General features: G+C 32.9%; 1 protein-coding gene across 6 annotated transcripts in view; it reads left to right on the top strand.

Annotated features, from left to right (window-relative positions):
• Window positions 1-17,219, top strand: part of NOVA1 (NOVA alternative splicing regulator 1) — a 149,162-nt gene that overhangs the window by 36,097 nt on the left and 95,846 nt on the right. The window contains exon 1 of one of the 6 annotated variants that reach the window (XM_045067694.1): window positions 8,646-8,745. The exons of the other annotated variants lie outside the window; for them this stretch is intronic. The gene's annotated coding sequence lies outside the window, so the exon portion shown is untranslated. Of the gene's footprint in view, window positions 1-8,645; window positions 8,746-17,219 lie in introns of those variants that run through there. 6 annotated transcript variants of the gene reach the window in all.

Below are 17,219 nucleotides of genomic sequence, written 5' to 3'. Positions count from 1 at the left end.
TTCCACCTATTCAGCCCTCCCTCCCTCCCCATGCATTTCTGGCAGTCACTGATTGTTTTACTGGCTTTAGAGTTTTGCCTTTTCCGGAATGTCATATATTAGAAATCATACGAATTGGCTTTTTTTTCATTTTGCAATATGCATTTAAGGTTTATTTGTTTTTTATATCTTTTGATTCCATGATAACTCATTTCTTTCTGTCACTGAATAATATTCTGTAATATGGTTATACCACAATTTATTAATTCATTCACGTGTTGAAGAACATTTTGGTTGCTTCTAAGTTGTGGCAATTATGAAGAAGGCTGCTATAAACATTTGTGTGTAGATTTTTGTGTGGACATGTTTTCAACCCATTTGTGTAAATACCAAGGAGTGTGATTGCTGGCTTATGTGGTAAGAGTATGTTTAGTTTGAAAGAAACTGCCAAATGTTTTCCAAAATGACTGAACCACTTTTCATTGCACTGGCAATGAATAAGAGGTCCTGTTGTTCTACATCATTGTTAGCATTTGCTGATACCAAGTGTTTTGGATTTTAGCCATTCTAATAGGTATGTAGTAGTACCTTATTGTTTTTTTTTTAATTTGTAATTCTCTAATGACATATTGTTCTGAGCTGAATTATGCCTGCCAACCCAAATTCATGTTTTGAAGTCCTGACCCCAGTACCTCAAAATGTGATCTTATTTGGAGATAGGGTCTTCACAGAATTAATAAAGATAAAGTGAACTTATTATCGTGGGTCCTAATACAGTATGACTGGTATCCTTATAAAAAGGGAAATTTGCACACAGAGATATGCGTACAGGAAGCATTCCATGGAAACATGAAGACTGCCATCTATAAACCAAGGATTGAGGCCTGGAATTTGATCCTTCCCTCACAGCCCTCAGAAGAAACCAACCCTGCTAACACCTTGATTTTGGACTTATAGCCTCCAAAATTGTGAGACAAGTAATTTCTATTGCTTAAGCCATCCAGTTTGTGGTACATTATTATGGCAGCCCTTACAAGCTAATACACATACAATGTTTACCATCTTTTCATATGTTTACATGCCATATGTAAGATATCTTTAGGGAGATATCTCTTAAGATCTTTTGCCCATTTTTTTGTTGTTGTTTCCTCATTGGTGGATTTCAAGAGTTCTTTGTATTTATTCATTCCTTCATTCATTTTTGTATATTTGAATGTGTGTTTTGCATGCTCTCTTCCTAACTGTGGCTTGTTTTTTAATTCTCTTAACAGTGTTTTTTTGCAGAGAAGAAGTTTTAATTTGAATGAATTCCAATTTAGGTGTTTTTGTTTTGTTTTGTTTTGTTTTGTTTAAAGATTTTATTTATTTATTTGACAGGCAGAGAGAGAGGAGGAAGCAGGCTCCCTGCAGAGCAGAGAGCCTGATGCGGGGTTTGATCCCAGGACCCTGGGATCACGACCTGAGCAGAAGGCAGAGGCTTTAACCCACTGAGCCACCCAGGCACCCCTAGTTTTTTTTTTCTTCTATGGATTATGGTTTTGTATTGTGTCTAAAACGTCATTGTCAATATACCAAAGTCACCAAGATATTTTCCTATGTTATATTCTAGGAGTTTTATTGCTTTGTCTTGATTCATTTTGAGCTAATTTTTATGGAAGTTTTATTATCTGCATCCAGAATTTTTTTTCATGTGTATATCCACTTGTGCCAGCATCCTTTGTTGAAAATGTTATCCTTTCTTCATTGAATTTTGTTTGCTCCTTTGTCAAAGATTGGTTGATTATATTCATTTGCATTTTTTTATGTTCTCTTCAAGTGATCAATTTGTTCTTTAACTAATACCATAGTATCCTAATTACTGTGGCTTTTTTAGTAAGTCTCGAAGTTTGGTAGTAATCAGTCTTCCAACTGTATTCTTCCCCCTTAATATTGTATTGACAATCTGGCTAATATTATTTACTAACAGTGAACTAACATGTGAGTTTGGATGACTTGAGTTTGTATGATTTTTCTTACTTTGCAGTAAGTAAATTTAATTTATAACCTATAATATTTATTCTTATATTCTGTTAAAAAATAAACTAGAAAACAGATACAAATATAGAACTTAGATTTGTAATTTTGACTCACATTATTTTCTTTTCATTATGTTGTATCTCTGAGAAGAACTGACTGGTAAAATATATGTTGAAAATACATGACATAGTTCAGGAAGATGAAAGAGTATAAAATAAATGGGAACTTTACATAAATAACCTCAATGTAATGGGATCCTGAATTCTCTAAAAATGTGACATTTAAACAGAGATAAGGTTATGTATAATTTAGTCATGTAAAATGCTGATACTCCTTAATTTATTTTAAAGGATATATTTGAGTTTTTAGGAAATTCCCATTAAATTTTAAATACTAAATGACTGGAAAGAACATGATTCTGTTTGAGGGAAATTCCTAAGTTATTGAGCTGTGAGTCAGAGCAGACTATTCTCTGAAACTATGCTTTAAATTACTCCATTGTGAATGTTGAAAGTATTCCTTTAAAACAGTAAACATTTTAATCTTTTTTTTCTTTCTTTCTTTTTGCTTTTTCCTTCACTAGAGCCTTTTTGTTTTACAAGCTTTTAAGTTTGGGGTCTTTTTTAGGAGATTTTTACTTTATAGATTCTATACAACCTAGTATTTGTTAGTTTTTTGTAATAAGGTCTACAATTATTTATAAATGTTTGAAGTATTTAATTTTTATATAAGGGGAAAATCTAAGAAAGTCCTTATAAAATGCATGTAGTTCTGTCCTTACCAGGTTTCTTAAGAATAAGAAGTAAGACTGATAACGCAGGCATTTAGCCTGATAGTGGTAGATATTTTAAAAAGTCAGAATCACTTACTAGCTCATTGGTGCTAACCATTTCATAATACAATATGAATTGAGATGGAAAATTAAGTGGGGTTGGAAACATGGAATGGTTCTATTTTTTCTTCAGTAGCACCTTTGTTTATGATTGGTAAGTCACTTTGTTTCTTTACTCATCTCAAGAAAGTGTCATAACTTTTTGGGCACTTCAGAAAATTAGTTTACTCTGACTCTAATCTACTAAAGTCAGTTTAATCTGAAGTTTGACTTTTAACTCCACAGCCCAATTTACAACTCAGATTTTCCCCCTTCTACTCAGTGCCACTTAGGCTTTTCTAGACACTGGAGTATAGAAAGAGTTGTATCTAGTCATTCAGTCTGTTCACAGACTGAAAAAGCAGATCACTTTCTGGAAATGAAATGGAAAGTGATCTGCTTTTTCATTTAAATTCCTATTTCTCCTCCGGGGTTCTGATACCCAGAGAAGAAAGATGAAAAGGGGAGAACTTTTGTTTTTCTTTTTCTTATTTCTGCCCCTCTGCTGAACACTGATTAGACAGTATGCCTTCTGTAGGGGAAGAGAGACAAATACTGACTTTCTGATGCAGCACATGTGTAAAACTTGCTTTGAGGGTAAGATGTTTTTGGAGTGTCACACCATCCAGTTCTGACTTGTCTTCTACTCTTTCTGAGTTTCTACGTCTCCAGTGTACTCCCAGCCTCTGGCTGCTGGGATCGCCATTGTCTGGAGGCTCGCAGTTAAACATTTTCTGCTATTACAGACAGTGACTCTGGGACTCTGGTTTGCCCTACCCTGCTTTCCAATTTGAGGGTTCCCCCCACTCCTCAAATAAGGGTGAGGAAAGGGAGTAGGCATGGGATGGTAAGCAAGTGTAAATGCAAGTAGTCCAAAACTGAGAGATAATGTAACAGTCTTCCCTCTTACCAGTCTTTTGAAGCCCCTCTTACTAGATTTGGATTCTTTGACAAAACACTGTCTGACAACATTAAGATAGTGAAGCAAACTAAAGTTGTTGACTCACTCAAATGGAACAAAGGTAGGCAGTTCTGGGGTAAAAAGGAACTGAGGAAAGTAAACGTTTCAGTTATGGAGTAGCAGTTGGTTCTCACATGTTTGGTCGGAGTTCTGAATGTTAAATGTGATTGATGATTTTTTGTTCTTAGTGTTGAGTTCTGATTACCAATCGCACCTCATATTGTTATGTAAATTTTATCATAGTTTTGCTAGTACAGTTGAACCAACCAGGATATATCTTCCAAGACCACCAGTAGATGCCTAAAACCACAGATGGTAATGAACCCTATGTATACTGCTTTTACCCATACATACACAGCTATGGTAAAGTTTAATTATAAATTAGACACAGCAAGAGATTAAAAACAATAACTAATAATAAAATTGCATAATTATAATGGTATACTTAATAAAAATTATATGAATGTGGTCTATCTCAAAATATTTTATTGTACTGAGCTCAACTATCTTGTGATGTGAGATGATAAAACACCTGTGTGACAAGAAGTAAGGTTAGTGACAGGCATCGTGAGCAATGTTAGGCTACTGTTGACCTTCTGATGATATTAGAAGGAGGATCATATGCTTCTGAACAACAGTTGACCAAGGGTAACTGAAACTGTAGAAGGTGGAACTATGGATAAGGGGGGATTGCTGTATTTCCATGCTTGCTGGCTACCATCAATTCTACCACAGCAGCTCTTGTGGCCCTTACAGAAGATTAAACATGTTCTATCACTCCCCCAGTCAAAACACTCGGTTTTGTGGGGTTTTGTTGTTGTTGTTTTTTTAACAATCCAAAGGCCTTATGTATGGTCTACGAGGTTCTGTGTGATCTGACACCAGGTTAAAAATTTAATCACTTGTTCCTGTCTCAGAACTTTGCTCTTAATTGTCTTTTATGTGTAGTGTTCTTACCCCAGATAGTCTGTGGATTCATGTCATTCCATTCTTTGTTCGCATAATGCTGCTTCCTCAGGGTTTCTCTGACTAGTCTGTTAAAATAGTGTGTTTGTCAGTCTGTTCCTATTACTTGCTTTTTTTTTGTTTATACCTGAAGCATTTTTCAAACTTTTTATTATAATCTAATAGTTTATTTATTATCTATCTCCTTCATTAGCAAGTAATCTTTGAAAGGGCAAGTTATTGGCTCCTTTGTTCAGTGCTTTACTTAGTGTCTTAAATGGAACCTGACTCCTAGGAAGACAATTTTTTTGTTGTGAGTAAACAAATGAAGGAATGCTAGTTTTCATACACAAACTTTAGAAATAGCTTTGACTTATCTCACAATTTTTACACTCCTAGTGTTTTTACATAGTAAGACATTTTTGTTTTTTATAGGTTATTATTCCCAATTATATATTCCCATTGTTGTCATCCCAGTTGAACCATCCACACCTCAGTTCATCTTCCATGCTGCTGCTAGAGTCATTTTTGTAAAATGCTTCTCAAGATGCCACCCTTTGGAATAAACTATTCTAAAATTCTTTAGCCTAATTTTTTTTTGTTTATACCTGAAGCATTTTTCAAACTTTTTATTATAATCTAATAGTTTATTTATTATCTATATACAATAAGATTCTTCACTCTGGTCAGAAAATTTAATGCTTTTTTTTTTTTTTAGATGACAATTCAATGGGGAAAAAACAAAATAGGTAAGAAGGTAAGATATCAGAATTGAAGCACAAGTGAAGCATATTAAGATAAATATTTTAAAAATGTAAGGAACCCCATTCTGAAATTCCAAGTTACTTTATATTAAAAAATGTAGACTGTAGGAATAAAGAGGAGTGTTCCAAAACGTGTATTTAACATTTTTGTGTCTAAGATAATATAGAAATACATAGCTTGTGATATTAGTTTCTTTTAGAAGATAAAGCTAAATGTAAGTAGAAGACACATCTAAATAACAGCCTGTGCCTGTTGTCTTTCTCCTCACTGACATCTGCATGTACTGCCTATTCTACTCCTATGCTCTTTGTGTTACAGTACTCTAAATGCTTCTCTCTTACTCCTGTACCTTTACGTAAAGGCTTTTCCACTTTTATCTTACTGCTATATATTTTATTAGTGTTTGAATACATAAAATGTAACTCCTATTGTGAGAAGACTCTAGAAAATTTGAAATAATTGGGAACCAACTACATAGTTGCATTGTATCCTGCTAATTTACATACGTAAGCAAACCTTTCCATTTCTTCACTGAGAATCTTTAATACATGGTAAAAGTTCCTTTGTCATTTTTGATGGGTATTTAAAAGTTGCTACAATCTTGAAGAGCTCCATAAACACTATTTTGTAATGCTCTTCTTAATACTGTGAACTTATTTTAAGGGTATGGCTAATCTACAGATGTCATAACTCAAAGATTCTTTTTAGAGGATATGTATGTATGGTTGTATATTGAATCATTTACCTTCAGAAAGACACACTGAAAGGAATAGGGAAGATGATTTATGAAAGTAAGTGTATTGTTTGTAAAACCTCTTCAGAAAATGTGATCCCTTGATAGCTTCTTTAAATTTAGAATTTTTTATTTGTATTTTTTAAAGATTTTATTTATTTGACAGAGAGAGAGAGAGAGTGTGTGTGTGTGTGAGCACACACGCAGGCAGCGGGGAGTGGCAGGCAGAGGGAGAAGCAGACTTCCTGCTAAGCAAGGAGCCTGAGACTCAGGATTCTATCCCAGGACTCTGGGATCACGACATGAGCTGAAGGCAGAGGCTTAACTGACTTAGCCACCCAGGCACCCCTGTTTGTATATTATTGTGAGAATGAGAGGAGATACTGATAAAGGAAATGAAATTATTTCATATAAACAATTAAAGCTAAATATTTTCCATATCTGAACCTTTTCAAAGTAAGTACAATGTCATAGAACAGACCAGTGTGACTTTGTGGAAAATGTAGACTGTAGGAATAAAGAGGAGTGTTCCAAAACGTGTATTTAACATTTTTGTGTCTAAGATAATATAGAAATACATAGCTTGTGATATTAGTTTCTTTTAGAAGATAAAGCTAAATGTAAGTAGAAGACACATCTAAATAAAACTAGTATGAAGTTAAGTAGCAATAAACAAAGAGGGGACCCTATAAGGAAGTTTTAGTTGTTTGAGATAGCTTTTTTGAACAATTATTAATATTACTGATAAAAATAGGTCAGGTACTGTACCATGTATTTATGTGGATTATTTCATTTAGTTGTTGAAATATTCCTGTATCTGTTACTGATAATACAAAAGAAGAAACAGCTGCTCAGAGTTAGACATTTAATTTAAATGATGACTGCTGCCTACTCAGTTAGGTGTTTTCATTTCACTTATCAGTAGTTCTTAAATTTTAGAGGGGAAGTCACAGAACCTTTTGAGAAGCTCACTATAAAGCTTATGGCCCACTTGCCCTAGAAAAGTGTGCTTGTGGGCTCATATAATATGTCTTTATTTTAGCATGCTGTTTTGCAGAATTCCTAGATTATCTAAATCCCATACTTGGACTCCAGATTAGGAATCTCTGATCAGTGCCTTCTTTTAATAAAGAGACTGACGAAAGCTATATATTTTTTCTTCCTCTACTACCTCTTGTCACTTAAGGGAAGTGATATTTACACTATGCCTTATTCTAGAGAGAATTTAAGGAAGCTGAGAGAAAACTGTCAACTCTAACTCTACTGAATATATGCCAAATTAAATACATAAATTCTGTTATGGCAAGTGAGACTCAGAAGTTTGATGGATAGGATGCTTTTTAATCATCAGATTTGTTGGGCTTTGCTTCATAGCACCTTCAGTCTGTTTCACGAATCTAAAGTGAATATTTTGAAGTAGTGTAAACTGTTACTTCTTCAGAGTAGTATAAACATAATAGCTGAACCTAGAGATAAAAAAAAAACTTGAAAGATAGTGCCTTCCAGCCTTGTGATTGATTCAGTGATATTTCTCAGAAAATAATTTTTTAATTTGGGTGTTGTAGTAAGAGTAGGGTGGTAATAATTTTCTGTATTAATGAATTCAAGTTATTGTGCACTTAGTTAACTCATTGGTAGGACTGCATTTAGATTATAACTCTGACTCTGGAGAAGAAAAGTTATCGTTTCATATTAGTTCACTTTTACAGCTCCAGTATATGAAAAATAAACTTAACCATTGCTAGTTATTGGAAGACTAGTTATTTCAAATAGTTGTTTTTTTAATATAAAGTAACTTGGAATTTCAGAATGGGGTTCCTTACATTTTTAAAATATTTATCTTAATATGCTTCACTTGTGCTTCAATTCTGATATCTTACCTTCTTACCTATTTTGTTTTTTCCCCATTGAATTGTCATCTAAAAAAAAAAAAAAGCATTAAATTTTCTGACCAGAGTGAAGAATCTTATTGTATATATTTTCTTGGTTTTATTAGGTAAATTACTACAGAAATAATGTTATGAATCAGTATACAATGTTTGGGTTTAATTTTTCAACATATGTGTTTTAACGTTGACTTATAGTTACACTGTGAATTGAAAAATGTATTTCTACTTTTTTCTTCGATCATTCTTAACATCGAATTTTTAAATGAATGGTAGCCGATCTATGTAGGGCTTTTGTGACTGAATGATGTATTCTGTTTTGCTGTGGCACAGTTTTTGGACAGCCACTTTTGTTGTTAAATATTTTCATTTTCTATAGTACTTTTCATCCCTGTATATATGTACAGGAGTCACTTCACCCACCACCGAATTGCAGCCACTTCTGAGGTGGAACGCAGCAACTGTTTAACAGCGCACTTTCCCCTAGGTGCTGACAGCTGCAGAAGAAATTGTACATGGTCCTGTACAGAAGGTATTTCTCCACTGTGCCATCTGCAGAGTGAAACTGACTAGGAGTACTACATAGACTGTAAGTTTTTTGTGTACCCGTCCTAGACTGGAAAACCCATTAAGAGAATAACAAATAACTGGGAAGCATCATTTAAAAATGTATTGAGGTCACTTACACTTAGTGCTGCTTTCCCTGGCTCTAAATTTTATTTTAAGGTCATCTAATTTGTGATTGGTACTTAATTTAATAACAAACAAATGGATGCACTCCTTGGCAATTATTTTATTCTAAAAGCATATGAAACTAAAGTGCTTTTATAAATACTTCACTTTTAATGAAGCTTAAAAGAATCAATTTATTTTTAAATATTTTCAAATAACTGAACCAATATTATCTAAGATTTTAGAGCTGTGTTCTTAAAGTAACAAATCTACTTAAAATTCAACAGGAACATCCTAATTAGCTTTGCTTACAATGTTTCATGTCTTAGTCTTAATACTTTCATTCTTTGGTGAAAGCTTTGCAACAAAGCCAGTTTATAATGAACCTAGTTTTGATTCTTTGTTTTAGAAGCACTAAAGAAAAGAAAAAAAATTTTTTTAAAATATTGAAACAAAGCTTGGGAGAGAAGAAACAGTAAATATTTAAACTTTCACTTAGTGTATTTTAGTCTTTCTCTCCCATTTCATTTTTTAATGATTTTCTTTTTCCTTTTGTAAAAGCATTTTAATCAGAGTGCCATCTTTAGTAACCATTTGGCATGTTTATGCCTTATAGGATAAGGAAACTGCTATGTCTATTGTTAAACAATATGATATGGATTGTTATATTTCATTGTTTTGCTTTTCAGGTCAATAGTATGACTCATTATCTGGCTTTTTTGGTGTCTGTGCATCTGTAGCCATTTCTATGGCAAGAAATTAGGATCTCTTAGTCTTTGCAGAGTCTTAATTATATGAAATACAGTGTCATTTGTTTTAGGTAACTTTAAATTTTATCATAATTTAAATGATATTTGTGTACATCTCTATGCCTATAGATTCTCAATGAAAGCAGATAAAAGCTTCTCTGGGCCACATTGTAAAATGAGGTGGGTGGAAGAAATTATATCCACAGAGCCTTTCTTTAAGTGTTTTCTGTTTTCTGTTTAATTCAGGGGCAGAATTCTGTGTATTCAGAATTGTACCTTATATTATGTAACTAAGATATTTTGGTGCAAGTAACTTTGGTCTAGTTAGAATATTATTTGTGATAATTAAATGCCAAGGGGTGGTCATTTAAAGTCAAAAGAAGAGGTATGTTTTGTTACCAAGATTTTTAACTATCTCTAATTTTATAGTGGCGCTACCCTACTGTTTTTGAAATAATTTTTTTGAGAGTAAACAAAATTCTCAATATCTTATTCATCTGGTATTTTTTTTTAAACTAGGCTTTATTTACTTCAAAGTAAAGTTAAATATTATCAAAATCTAACTTTTTAATGAGATTTTCCCTCTTACTTAGACTTGATACTTCATTCAGCAGTTAAAGCACTAAAAAAGTAAAATTTACTATTTTGAAGAATATCATTTAGACATCATGTAATCTACTTGTTATATCTAACAAGAAGGTATTTTGTCAGTATATGTAATATTTGACATGCTATAATTGGTTCTTTTGCATTTTCTACAAACAGTGTAATTGTAAGTATTGCTTAATCCCATTTATCTTATTAAATGAAGTTACCATATTTGACAGGATAGACCATATGCTTTATATACTGAATTGATGAAAAAGTAAAATTCATACCTGTTGTGCATATCTGAATATATATTTTTCATATATACAGAATTGTTACATATTATGCCTTTTGTGTATGATGTAAGTTTAACAACTTATAGATTAAATTTTTAACCCTATGGATCTTACACTTTAATATACTTCCAACGTATGTTATTTGGAAAAGGGAATTAGATGGAAACTGCATTTTTATTGAATATACTTGTGTATTATATGAATTTAATGAACATGTACTACTTGTATAATCAAAAATAAAGGAAAATGTTGGTATTTCATTTAAACTGTATATTTGGAGCATTTGTTTAGTTTATTTAGAAATTATCTTCATCACATAAAGTATCTTATAGATACTTAATATCTCTATTTGATTGTTCTTTTTTTCAAGGAGGGCTCTTCATCTTATTACAGAGGACCAGAAATGTGGCTGGGCTTATTATATAATTTATATTCATTTAATAATTTTGGAATTGAGAAATATAGATTGAGAGTAATTAAATCATAAATCTGTATTTTTTCATCTTTCCCTAGTATAGTCATTTGATTGAAATAAGAAAAATGAAACAAATACATAGATAAAATGACTTTTTATTACTTAATAATATGTACTTAGACCTCTAGTTGTAATCTTCTGGCAATGCCTAGCTTTCAGTTGGAGGCTTTAAAAAGAAATATAGCACAAACTGAAGAAATAGTGAAATTGATGAGAAAATGAAAGATAAGAAAATGTATTTTAGGTGTAGATTTTACTTAATTAAAACCAATTTTAAGGAATGTACATTTTCATATAGAGTTTAAATCCATATTTTAAAATTCTCAATTACTCTTAGTTTTATAAAATATACACTCTTATCTTTTCAGTTAGAGGCATATATTTATATTCATCCTGAACAGGTTTCAAAAAAACTATTTGTCTTGTCAAATTTATCTGAACAGATTCTTGTCATGTGATAGGGAAATGAAACACTTTCGGATGTTTTATTGTGAATAATGAGTTGATTTTGCAATTTAACATTAGGTGGACAATTACTTTTACACTAAATGGTTCATATTTGGGTTACTTTATTTAATGAACTTTAGTATTCAGGGATTATTTTCTAATATCCCAAACATAATTTATATCCATAGAACAATACTTGCAGTTTGAATTTATATACTTCAGATATAAATGTGAAGTTGTTTTTTTTTTTTTTTCAAATAACCTCAGGCCAGTCATATGAAGATAATAAATTCATATAATTATGTCACTGTTATTTTTGTTTTATATACCAACCAATTCCTGCCATTTTTATGAATTTATAGTATTTCCCATATAAATTTAATTACTTGAAAATTTTAAAAGCATTAGTCTGTATAAAGGACTACTTAATGCCACAAATATCTTTAATACTAAGTTAACATTTATTACTTACAGTTTGCCTTTAACTCTGAAATTTCTGTGTGTTGTAGGTGAAGTGTGTGTGTGTGTGTGTGTGTGTGTGTGTGTGTAATGTTCCCAGTATATTTTCTGAAGCATGGCCTGGAATCCTGACTGCTACTTTGTAGCTATTTAATAAAGTATAAATTTCTTAAGAACTGTAAGGGTTTTTTTTTTTTAATCTGTTAGTAAGAAATCATTATACCTACCTCACAGGGTTGTTGTGAGGAAAACCAATAAAACATATGTGAAAGAGTGCTTTGCATATGTCAGATATGCAGTATATAAAAAAATGAGTGTTACTAAAACTTCAGTGGACCTCATTTTTATCTTATGATAAAATCTAAATTTTGTGCATGTGATCTGGCTCCCCACTTATGTCCTTAAACTTAATTCTTTCCTTGCAAACTGCATGTATTGATTAATTAATATTCAACGCTTTGCAGTTCCTAGAATATGTTGTTTTCTTTGGGCCATTGCCTGAAGCTGTCTTTCCAAACACTCACACACCTCTTTATCCATAGGCCACTATCATCTGTATAATTCAACTTCATCCTTCAAGTCTAACTTTTTAGATTTCCCCTTAACCAAGATATTTCTTATATATTTATAGAAAAGATTTTAAACTCCACAATAATCGTATCAAAATTATGGCCTTTTGGGACTTTTGGGTGGCTCAGTCAGTTAAGCATCAGACTCCTGATTTTGGCTCAGGTTGTGATCTTAGGGTAGTGAGATCGAGCCCCACATTGGCTCAGCACTCAGTGGAGAGTCTGCTTGAGATTCTCTCTCTCTCTCCCTCAAATAAATAAATCTTAAAAAAAAAAATTACAGCCTTTTAAAATCGACTACTTTGCTCACCATCTATCATTCCTAATGGATTTTTTAGGAGGTGAACTCAACCAGGATACAAGTTGAAAGTTACTTTATTCTTCCCGGTCACTATACCTGAAATCCCACCCAGAATATTTCTTTTCTGCCCCTTGATACATGCTGCTCAGGTGATTTTTTTTTTCTCTGCTCTTGCTCTTCTTCCTCCTCTTTCTCTCTTGTTCTTTGCATTCTCTCTTTAATTCTTTCTTTGCTCAGTCCCTGGCATTTCAAAACACACTTACTTTTCAGGTAAATTTTTTTTAAGAAGCTAAGAAATTAAAATTCTAAAACCTCATCCAAAGTGAAAATTTTTCCTTATATCAGGTTTGTTCAAAGAAGCCTTAAAAACCAGAGTGGGGACATGCCAAGTAGTAGACATTTGTATTAATTTCTTTTGCCATAGTATTTCTCCTATTCCTTGTTCTATTCCTGGGCCTTTTAAAGTCTGAGGTTAGAAATAGAGAAGAACTAATTGGTAGTAAAGGAGTAAAGGTATAGTGAAAATGTACCTTTCTTTTGCTCTTCTGAGTTTACAAAGACTCCCCAATTTTAGTTCTTGGTTGCAACTGATACTTCCTTTGTTTGTCTTCTTTTGACTATTATCCATAGTTTTCTGACTTTCTGGTCTGCTTCAAACCTCTCTCTTCTGGAATTATCTTGTTCCCTTTGCAGTCTGTGTAGAATTCCTTTAAAAATGGCTCAATGCTAGTTCCTTTCCCAGGGGTCCTAACCTGTCCCATTGGAAAATACAGTTCTTCACTTTACAAATTCTTAAGTGTTGACCATTTGTAATGTAGTAGCCCCAGACTAAAGGCAACTTAACCTCTTGCCTATAGATTATTTTTAGGCCAAAGTCCAGTTCCTGTGTCATTCCTTAAATGTCCTGTTCTAATGGTCATAGGGTAAACTCTGAGTGAATCCCTCTTCTATTTCTTCCTCAAACAATATAAGTTCCTCTCCTCCTATATACACACACACACACACACATACACACACATATATATATACACATATATATATGTACACACACACGCACACATATCAGTGTGTGTGTGTGTGTGTGTGTGTGTGTGTATTTTTTTTTTATGTGAACGATGGACCAAACAATGCCTGAGCAATTTTTGGCCACATTTCCAAATGTTGCATAGATGATCTGCTATCTCAGTTCTAGTACTTAGAACCTGTTGTTCTCAGCTTTGGATCCTAACTGAAACAGAGAAAACAAACAAACAAATCCCTTTTTAATATCCTGTTACATGATCTAAACTGAGGCCATAATGGGCAGCTTGCATTACTATAAATTTCTATGAACATTCATCCATTTCTATATTTGCATGCCTTGTGTTTGGCTATTCTGTGAGTTTGGATATACTTTTTCATCATGATGGAATTTTTCCCAGTCTTGAAGTCCAATTTAGGGGAAGTGCTACTGGTCTTTGCAGTTAGAATAAATCCTTCCTTACAGTGTTCTCACAAATACTTTGTGTAAATTGTTAATGTATCACCTATAAATTTGTCACTCTGACTAGATTGTGAGCATTTTTGAGACAGCCACTGAGTTATTGGTGAACCCCTTACCACCTACTCTCTATGATGTACTCCATACATTATTTGCTAAATAAATAAATCTCTTCCAAACACTGAGATTGAAGTTTGTAAAATTATTGTTGAATAATTAATACTTATATTCTTAATTATTTCTGTCCCAAGTTTTCAAAAAATATTTGAGGGGGCAAGAATTTTATTTTATGCCTCTAATTTTTTTTTATCCCAGTGATATTGCTCTTTATCTATTTTTAGACACATTCCTTTTAGGGTTTAGTTCCATTTTGGACTCATTTTTGTCCATTTCTCCCTGCATTCTTTATTTTTCTTCCTTGTTTTATTACAGCTGATGGATATAACTATGGTAAGTAAAGATAACCAGGTATTCCAAGCAGGTTCAGTGTTCAGGTTGAAAGTTTAAAAAAAAAAAAAAAAGTAAATATGGCAGATTTCAGGATTAGTTGAATTTCAAGCAGTATAGATACCAGGAATTGTAATCTGTGTGATTATTTTTTTGAAGTCATATTGCTTATACCAGTAGATTTTTGTGCATATGTTTTCATAAGAAGCAACAAAGTATAAAAGATGGCCAAGTGATTGATTCTCAGTTTTAGGTATCCAGAAACACTGTTTATTCCTGTTAGTTACCCCCATCTTGAACCACTATAGTTAATTTATCTCACATAATTTAAAATTAATTATTATTGTATTTTTCATTTAGTTTAAGGTGAATATTGCTAAGTACAGACATTTGATATTAGGAAGAACAAAGTTGTATTTTTCTAAGTTTTTGTGAGCATATTTGGGAAAACTTAAAATCCAGGAGAATTTCCAGGAAGCATCTGGTATGGACCAGTTATCAAATAGGAAAATTAATGTTAAAAATAAAGTTTTCAAAATATATCATCTCAAGTGTAGTTTGCTTTAAATATTTGCTAGTCCGTTTTCTTTTCCTGTTAAGAGGCTGTTTTTCAGTTGTGGTTTTGTGTAAGACTTTAATTTAGAATCCCTCTTTTAGTGGTCAAGTAAAATGTTTAAAAAAATAAATATTATAAAGAGTAACATTCATCAAAACCTAGTTCTTTATTTTATACTTAAACCTAGGTAGTGTTCTATGCAAAATACATTACTTATATTACAGATATAAGTACACATAATAAGGAAATTGTCCAGGGGTGCCTGGTGGCTCAGTCGGTTAAATGGCTGACTTGTGATTTTGGCTCAGGTCATGATCTCAGGGTCCTGGGATTCAGCAGCATGTGGTCATTGGGTTCTGCTCAGTAGGGAGTATACTTGAGGATTTTCTCTCTCTCTTTCTCTGGAATAAATAAATAAATCTTTTAAAAAATGGAATTTGCTATGCAGCCATCAAAAAAACCGAAATCTTAACATTTGCAACATTGTGGGTGGAACTAGAGGGTGTTATGCCAATTGAAATAAGTCAATCAGAGAAAGAAAATTATATGATCTGTCCGATGTGAGGAATTTGAGAGGCAAGGTTGGGGGTTGTCGGGGTAGGGAGGGAAAAATGAAATAAGATAGGACCGGGGAGGGAGACAAACCATAAGACACTCTTAATCTCAGGAAACAAACTGAGGGTTGCTAGAGGGGAAGGGGGTGGGAGAGATAGAATGACTGAGTGATGGACATTGGGGACGGTATGTGCTATGGTGAATGCTGTGAATTATGTAAGACTAATGATTCACAGATCTGTACCACTGAAACAAATAATACATTATATGGTAATAAAAAAATAAAAAATGGAAAATTTTTAATTGATATTTCTTTTTCTTTGCTTCTCTCTGAGATTCTGGCTCCACTTTTTCCCCCTATGCTGAAGGTTATGACGATTCAGCATGTCTGAAACCAAAATAAATCTTTATTTCTCAATTCTCATTCTGCCTCCCAACTCAATCATTCTTGCTTAGGACTTCACCATATATCTTGTCACCGAGGGTCAAAATAATACCACTTTCTCCTCTCCTTTGACAAAATGTCATCCTACTTATTTCCAGATCTTAATTATTTTGTTTTTAATGTGTATCTGGAATCAGTATGCTTCATTCTATATCCATTGATAAACTTTAGTTCATTATTTATCACTTGCCAAGATTCGTGTACTAGATTTATCTTTCTGTTTATATTAAATTTTTCTTGAAGATGGGAACGTCATTTTTAACCTTTGTGCTTTCCATGGAGTATAGTCTCAGTAAATCTTTTTTGGTTTTAATCAACTAATTGTGAAGTAGTTGATTCCTTTTGTTTAAGCCTTAAAAATTGTTTTTTAAAGATTTTTATTTATTTATTTGACAGACAGATCACAAGCAGGCAGAGAGGCAGGCAGAGAGAGAGGAAGGGAAGCAGGCTCCTCACTGAGCAGAGAGCCTGATGTGGGGCTCGATCCCAGGACCTTGGAATCGTGACCTGAGCTGAAGGCAGAGACTTAACCCACTGAGCCACCCAGGCGCCCCTAAGCCTTAAATTTTTGAATGGATTGCTAAAACACAGAGCAGTGCCACAGTTAAAATTAATCATACATTATTCCAACTTGATGATAAACCTATTAGAGTTAACACTACCAGGAAAAATGCTTTAAGTGAATTCTGAATAATCTATTGATTACATTTGGCTTGGTCCTCATTATGTGAAAACAGATTTTCTTGACAATATGCTAGTATAGATGATGATTTGTGGGGTTTTGCTATAACTAAACAAAGTTCAGGGTTTTTTTCTCTTTGATCCCATTTTTAAAAATATCATTATATGCCATCTTGACAATGTAATTTTAACGGAAGTCTCGGTTACTTTGCTTTTTACATTAGTCCTTTTGTAGCTCTTTCAGAGGTATGAAATCCAAATGGGAAGCAAGCTTCTTTTGCAATCTTGCAAAAGTCTTCAGCCTAGTTCCACAGGTGGATCTGATTGATTCTAGTACGTGGAA

The sequence above is a fragment of the Mustela putorius genome, unplaced genomic scaffold (assembly GCF_011764305.1).
Source record: "Mustela putorius furo isolate JIRA1106 unplaced genomic scaffold, ASM1176430v1.1 tig00003898_pilon_pilon_pilon, whole genome shotgun sequence".
In the NCBI taxonomy this organism is placed as follows: domain Eukaryota; kingdom Metazoa; phylum Chordata; class Mammalia; order Carnivora; family Mustelidae; genus Mustela; species Mustela putorius.
Note: the sequence above shows the minus strand (reverse complement) of the source record. Positions and strands in the feature narration are given on the sequence as shown.